This window comes from Rattus rattus, chromosome 4 (genome assembly GCF_011064425.1).
Source record: "Rattus rattus isolate New Zealand chromosome 4, Rrattus_CSIRO_v1, whole genome shotgun sequence".
Lineage (NCBI taxonomy): Eukaryota > Metazoa > Chordata > Mammalia > Rodentia > Muridae > Rattus > Rattus rattus.
Window position 1 is genome coordinate 77,502,163 of NC_046157.1, and position 8,099 is coordinate 77,510,261.

Below are 8,099 nucleotides of genomic sequence, written 5' to 3' on the forward strand. Positions count from 1 at the left end.
GACAAAGTGTAATTTACAGAAAGAGAGAGCAAAAAAAGAAAATGAGATGGAAAAAAAATAACCAAAGGAATTATCCCAAAATAAATATGGACATTCTTTTCAGAAGAACTCTATTTTAGTACACAAAGGAGACCATTGTTGCCCAAAAGACCCTTGTTCCCACTATGTGACAGCCAGATCCTGATGGCCTTGCTTTGGCCCAAAAAGGAAGTCTTCTTTTCCACTAGTGGAAGCTCTCAACACCCTCTGATCTACACCACATTAATTCACTTTGTAATTTCTATCCCACTGGTATTCTCCAGTTGGCAGAGTGACCACCTAATGATAATCATTTGCCTAGCATCAGGGACAAAGGAATCCTCTCAATATTCTATGATGTGTAACCCAAGAACCCTGGCTCTGTATCACCATCACTGCCGCTTTGACCACTGAGATGACAACTGATTAATCAGAGTATCATTGCCTCTTTCTGAGCTCAGTGGCCTATAGAGAACAGTAAATCCTATGAAGATGTTTCTAACGTCCCTAAAGGTGTTGTGGGTGTGCAAGCTCTGTCCCATACGCATCCATAGGTGGCAGAAGGAGAGAAGCTATGTTCATGCTTAGAGTTCTGACCTATGAACATTTGAATAATTAGTAGCTTAGAAGATGAACATCCCCTGAAAAGAGCAACTCCTGAGCCAACCACCAGGGGGCCTGGAAAGGAAGCTAGCCTGAGCCAACCACCAGGGGGCCTGGAAAGGAAGCTAGCCTGAGCCAACCACCAGGGGGCCTGGAAAGGAAGCTAGAGCCAACCACCAGGGGGCCTGGAAAGGAAGCTAGCCTGAGCCAACCACCAGGGGGCCTGGAAGGAAGCTAGCCTGAGCCAACCACCAGGGGGCCTGGATAGGAAGCTAGCCTGAGCCAACCACCAGGGGGCCTGGATAGGAAGCTAGCCTGAGCCAACCACCAGGGGGCCTGGAAAGGAAGCTAGCCTTAGACAACTACCAGTCTGGTGCCACAGAACCGGGAGCAAGGCAGAAAGACTAGAGGAACCATTCCTGGGACTGTGGACCAAGAGTTCGAGAATGACCCCGAGTTAGGCATCCCTCTCACACTTTGAAAAGCCAGGCAAGGAATGAGCCCTAGATGACTACCAGACTGCTGGTATGGGACTCTAACAGGGAGCTAGCCTGAGATGCCGTTCCAGTGCCATGCATGCCTATGGGGATGGGCAGACCGTGCCCAAGATGACCCTTGCCTGAATCCATAATGCATGAGCGGGACATAGCACTCCTTAAACTACTCCTGAGAGACTCCAGGCACCACTAAGAAAGTAGTGGAGAAATGGAAACAGAAGGATGCGGGCACAATAAAGAGAGGCAGAACCGAAGCCCTGAGGGTAGTGAGAAACAGCCTGATGTTAGTAGCTGGTGATGCCACCAGGGACCATGGTGGGTCTAGTATGTGCTGCAACCAGGAACCATGTCTGAGTCTGTGGTCCTGCATCAGCAGGGTTCTGTTACCAAAGGCCAGAGGATGTACTTGGTCTGGGCTGCCGGACTGGGGCATGTTGATGTCTGAGGGCTGGCACCACCCTAGCCTAGGCATTCTGGGAGAGCTGGCTCTGAAAGTTTGAGAGCAGGAGAGCTGATCCTGCCATTAGCCAGCTGCAGTACTTGAGAGTATTGTACACAAGTGCTGAAGTTGTGGGTGAATCAGTTCCAAGCAAGGGGTGGTAGTGTGAACAAGGGAGAGATACCTTCCTCTCTACTCCCCCTTCACCCCCTGAGGAAGTCAGGAGACCTGGCCCTGGGATCATAAGTGCAGGAAAGCTGACCCTTGGCATCTCACCTGTGCAGCAGGGCAGTGCTGGACCCGATTGCAAGGGTGGCATGGGGGGGGGCGTTGCTAGTGAACAACCCTGAGCTCAGGTACTTTTCAGGCCCAGATCCAGGGCTTTGAACTGGCCAACCGCAAGATATACCTCATCAATGAACTGCTGGAGTGTATGAAGAAGCAGGTCCCACAGATCCAAAAGTACAGGATATCTGAGAAAAGTCTCAGTGAAATTCTAGTATTGATAGAATAGCAGAAGCTAGAGTCCTTGTACCAGATCAACAGGTCATTCCAATGAACATTTGCAAGCAAATGTGGACAAAAGGGTATATTGTGGGACACACTGTGACACATTACAGCTTCCACAATCAGCTCTTTTCCACTATGTTTGCAGTTAGGTTTTAGAGGTGGATGGAGAGTACAAGAGGGGGGAAGATGAGTGGGATTGGGGTACATGATGTGAAATTTACAAAGAACCAGTAAAAAGATTTTTAAAAAGAAAAAAGATGTTTCTACTACTACTGGATCCTTATACATGCCATAGGGCATTAAAAAGGGGCCTTTCTTGGAACTGAATCATAACTTCTAATCTACTTGTGGAATAAGAATTTCCTTCTAGGACTTTGCACTGTACAGACTTGCATAAGATTGCTAGAATTAGAAAGTCTGAAGACAAAGCACAGAATTTGTCAACTTTTCACTTTGCCAAAATATTTATTTTCTTAGTTTTGTATATTGCTATTTGTGTGTGTGTGTGTGTGTGTGTGTGTGTGTGTGTGTGTGTGTACACATACTCACACACATGCAGTGCCTGTACATGCTATTGCACACACATATACAATAGTGCTCTTCTGGAAGTCAGAAGACAACTTCTGAAAATCTGTTCTCTTCCTGCTTTGTTGACACAGGATATCTCTTGTTTCTGCACAGAATATTGCAGACCAACTGACTCCGGCTTCTTCCCAATCCCTCGTCTTACCACAGGATTCAAAAGAGCCATAGCATCTGACATTTTTATGGCAGTTCAGGGGTTGACTTCACTGAAGGTCACTGGGCTTGCTCAGCACATTCTTTACCCACCGAGCAATCTTGACAGCCCAATATTTTCTTCTTGAGAATTCAAATGGGTCACTTGATTCTTCTGCTTCAAGCTTTACTTAACAAGGCCCTGAATAATCTGGCATTTCATGTGCCTACCAAAACATCCCAAATCCATCACTTTTACTGTCTCCAGTTCTGCTCTGTGCACATTCTGAGAGCTTCGCCCAAACGCATTCCTCCTGTCTCTCTTATTTACTTATTTCTGACACGTTCCCCCATGTCTAGTTTAAACATTTTCCTTTCACGTTCAGTGAAAGTGTCACCTCTATTTAGACATCCTTTGATTGCTGTCCAGACTACACAGCTATCACCACGAAATGTGCTAATTGCACAATTTGCTTGTCATTAATGGCAGTTAGCATAGCGTGGCCTGTGTTCCATGCATGCATGAGACATGATTTGATAAATGCCTCTTACTTTATAGTTAAACTTCATGAGAGGAAAGTCAAAGCGAACACATCACATCCACTACTGCATTCTTTTTGTCTCAGGAATAACACCTATTTAATCAATACTAAAAATGATGGTTTTGGATGATTGGATGAAGGAATTATAGTCTTACCAACTGAACTTTACTATGACTTTAAATTATTTATAAAAATAACTTTGGCACTAAAGAGAACGATTTAATTTTAGCACAGTGAGTGTCTTAACACTAAAATTCACAGCGATTGAAAAAAACTTAAAGCTTTTCACACATAAACTAAAAGTTCTTCATTACACACCTTAAATGAGTAAAATTTATCTTTTATCTGCACAGAATGATTGTCCCATAAATACAGCATATCCATTTCACGAGAATATGCCTTCGACACCAGCTTGGAAATGAGCTGGAGTGGTTCTGAGATTGATTTTACATCTGGGAGCCCTGATTCCTGGAGCTGAGAACCACATGTAAAGAAGCCTCTGGGTTTCAAACGGAGGCTGTCATACTTTAGAACTTGTTCTGAACATGTCTGTTCCTACTCCCAAACTCTGCCTATAATTTTCTAGATTTATTTTGTTAGTTGACACCCAAACTTACTGTACTATGGGATGAACATTAGGAGATAGATGTTAAGACCTGAGTGTGAATATTTGAAACAATATTTGGCATTTGCATGGAGCACGCAAATAGGAGATGACTAGCTGTATTCCCACGTACAGGGTCCAAACAAGTAAAATATATATATATATATATGTGTGTGTGTGTGTGTGTGTGTGTGTGTGTGTGTGTGTGTGTGTGTGTATGTATGTATGTATTCCCTAAGACAGGCCCCAAAAGGAGTGGTGGGCGAGTGGTCGATTGTTAGTTGTTGGTTGCTGTTGGTCATGGCATGTTAAGTAATCATTCACAAAGAAGAAATTAGATATCCTAAAGTCAAAGACCAAGCTTGGCCCCAAGGAACTCAATGCTTCTAATCAGCAGGAAGCAGTCTAACAATATTGCTGGCTCTTTCTGACCCCTGGCTTTATTCAGGGATCTTTTTCCTTCCCTTTCTATCTTTCTTTCTGGATGACAGAAAAATAGTGGAAAAGGGTAGCAGAAAGAAGAACCTATAAAGGAACCAAAGATCAGCTACAGTGGTGGTCATTTTTATTATGTTTTATTATTATATTATTTTTATTACCCTAAACACATAAAAAGGCATAATTAAATAATATCTTCTCTGCAATAACTATTGTTCTCTGTTTAATCCTTTGAATGGACTCTAGCTTTGGACCTGGTGTTAATATTTTCAATTAATAATTTATAAATTTAGATACTGACTAAAAAGAGTATTGAGTCTGCTCCTTATGGGTTTAGACATAACAACCTCCACAGTGTCAATCACTAAGGCTCAAGGAGAGTCAGCTTGGTTTGGAATTTTGAGCCGTGTCCTCTCATCATGCTAATGATGAACAATATTTTTTAGTAGATGTGGTTCCATAGACACAAGAGCTGATTGTCGTGACAGGCAAATGCCAACAGCCTGCTCTCAAGTTCATATTCTGAATTGTGACTGCACACATGATTTTCTTTGTGGGCATTTATGTTGAATTTTTGTTCTGGAATAAACTTCCCCATAGATTTTTGCTTTTGTATCTGATTCATAGTCTATATAACCTAACTGTAGACAATTTCATAAAGATAATCAAAACAGTTAGGAATGTTGATTTAACTGAAGTCTTTACAAATACTGCCTTAAATAGATGCTGAGTGAAACAAAACTGTATTCATTTATTGCTTGAATCCATTTTTTTTATTTTTGCATTCTTGTATTCATATTATATGTCTTAAAATATGTCTTAGATAGGGTTACCATTGTTGTGAAAAGACACCATGACCAAGGCAACTCGAATAAAGAGCAAAACATAATTGGGGCTGGCCTACAGGTTCAGAGGTTCAGTACATTATCATCAAGGCAGGAAGCACGAAAATGTCCAGACAGGCATGGTGCTGGGGGAGTTGAGAGTTCTACATCTTGTTCCAAAGCCAAACAGGAGAAGACTGTCTCCATATGTCTAGGAGGGGGTTCTCAAAGCCCACCCCCACAGTAACTCACTTCATCCAACAAGGTCACACCTCCTAATGGCACCAGTCTGGGCCTAGCATATTGAAACCAGCACAGAATATAAAGGGCTATATTAATATACAAATGAATTTCTTAGCCCTGTTGTTATAAGTAAAACACAGAAAAGGCAGATGCACACATTCTCTTCTGTGGTACCCTGCAGCTACTGGAAATTTGAACTATCTCTTTCTTCCAATAAAAATAAAAACAAAAAAGAACTTCAAGCATGGCAAGGATGTATACCGATGGAGTGGACGCTGTCCTGGAATGTGACAAGGACAAAGGTCTCTGTGTAGTTATTTAATGCTCTGAAGTTTACTTTGAAGTGTCTTATAATATGAAGTCCAGGACTCCTTCATTCCTGTGGTACACACTGAGCACAGTCAACTCTTCTTTATAAAGAGAAACCTGGGCAGATTTGAAACTGACTTCACAGGTCCTGTTTAATCCTGTTTAAACTTTTTGATAATATAATTACATGGTTCCCCTTCCCTTTCCCAGTAGTTCTTCCCAATGCTGCAAGCCTTTAATACAGTTCCTCATATTGTGAGGTTAGCCCCAAATCATACCATCATTTTCTCTGCTGCTACATAACTATGATTTTGCTACTGCTATGAATCATAATGTAAATATTCTTGGAGATAGAAGTTTGACAAAGGGTTATGACCCTCGAGTTGAGAAGCAGTGGCACAGGAGATCAACTTGGAACTGTTCTTACAGGGACAGCAGCCTCTCCCTACAGCAAACAGGCCATGTTTATCAAGTTCCCATGGAGAACTATTTCCATTTCTCAGCATGTCACTATTGTACAAGGAGAAGTTGGTAGAGAACACATGGAAAAGATTATTAGAGTTCCTGTTTCAATGTCTGCATCATTGGAGTGTCTACTCAGTAGCCTTGAAGTCAGATTGAGTGCCTTTCAGCTCCAGTCTGCCCTGCTCTTGGTGAAAAAAAAACTTAGGAAGCAAACTTTATAGAAGAGAGCTCAGCGAGGTCCTTTATGGCTGCAACTGTGAATAACTGGCTATGTAGTTTCGCCTATAGGTATTGTGAATGCATTTTCTATGGACATTCTAATCGAGCAAATGACATGTTAATGCTCACTAGGTGCTAGAATTTCTGCATACAAAGAATAAGAGGAAATAACAAACATTTCTCTTTACTATTGGGGGAAATATTTTATTAACCAAATGACTTTGGTTATTCTTTCCACTAACCAATAGGAGGAAACACATGGTAGTACTAAATTAATTCACAACTTAAGAAAAGCACACCAAGTAAATCATGAATACTAACTTGAAGACACAATATAATCATGTCAAGAACATAAACATAGGTTTTTTCATTTAATTTTAAATGACCAATCTTTTTTTTTTCATCTTTATTAACTTGAGTATTTATTTACATTTTGATTGTTATTCCCCTTCCCGGTTTTGGGATCAACATCCCCCTAACCCCTCCCCCTTCCCTTCTCTATGGGTGTTCCCCTCTTCATCCTCCCCCCATTACCGCCCTCCCCCCAATAATCATGTTTGCTGGGGGTTCAGTCTTGGCAGAACCAAGGGCTTCCCCTTCCACTGGTGATCTTACTAGGATATTCATTGCTACCTATGATGTTGGAGCCCAGGGTCAGTCCATGTATAGTCTTTGGGGGCTTAGTCCCTGGAGGCTCTGGTTGGTTGGCATTGTTGTTCATATGGGGGTCTCAAGTCCCTTCAAACTCTTTCTCTTTTAATCTGCTAAAATACTTATTAGGTCTATCAGCTACATTGCAAAAATCTGCATGTTTTAATTTAAATATGCTAACATTTAAGGACCTATATATTAAGGCAAATACTAACATTTCCATAACTTAAAATATACATCATGAATATTTAATTAATTTATACATTATAGTCCTAAAGAAACAGATACTTGAATTTAATGGTTAAAAAACACTAGAAAATAAGATCACCAACATGCTTCAAAAAAGGAAAAGAAAAAAGGCTAAACATAAGCAACAGCATTGTGTCACATCATGCACTTCTAAGTTAAGAGAGTACAGAGAGTCGTGTGGGATGATACACACTTGGAAAGCTGAGACAGGAAGATTGAGAGTTCAGGTCATAGTGTGCTATACAGAGAGTTTGAAAGTAGCCAAGTCTATAAGCTAAAACCTTTCCTCCAAAGGAGATAAATAAAAACAATAAGAAGAAAGTCAATACAAACCATTTGTGAATAGCAGTATTCCTGATGATAAACATAGAAATCATCTAACTATATTTAACCAAAAAATGAATACCTACAAATATGTAATAATGCATATGCTATTGGGAAACCAATAGAGAATAAGATATTAATTCAGTTTTGGGATACAAATAAGAAAACTTTGGAAGTATTTATTAAATAAAGGGAACTAAATTAAAATAATGTTTGTATGCTTCAGGATAACAACTCAAAGTATGGGACCCAAGATATTTAAGAATAAAGGTATCAGTAAAACACTCATAACAGAAAAATTTTCTAAAGAGCATTAACAATATGCTTCCATCCCTTAGAGGAGGCCTGTACTGGCTAGTTTTGTATGTCAACTTGACACAAGTTGGAGTTATGACAGAAAAATGAGTCTCAGTTGTGGAAATGCCTTCATGAGACCCAGCTATAAGG

At 40.8% G+C, this 8,099-nt stretch overlaps 1 non-coding gene across 1 annotated transcript; it reads left to right on the forward strand.

Moving 5' to 3' along the window:
• The first annotated feature begins 518 nt into the window (after positions 1-518).
• Positions 519-649, forward strand: LOC116899869. The gene has a single exon (XR_004387863.1). It is a non-coding gene; the product is annotated as a small nucleolar RNA SNORA17 (small nucleolar RNA).
• The last annotated feature ends 7,450 nt before the right edge of the window (positions 650-8,099 follow it).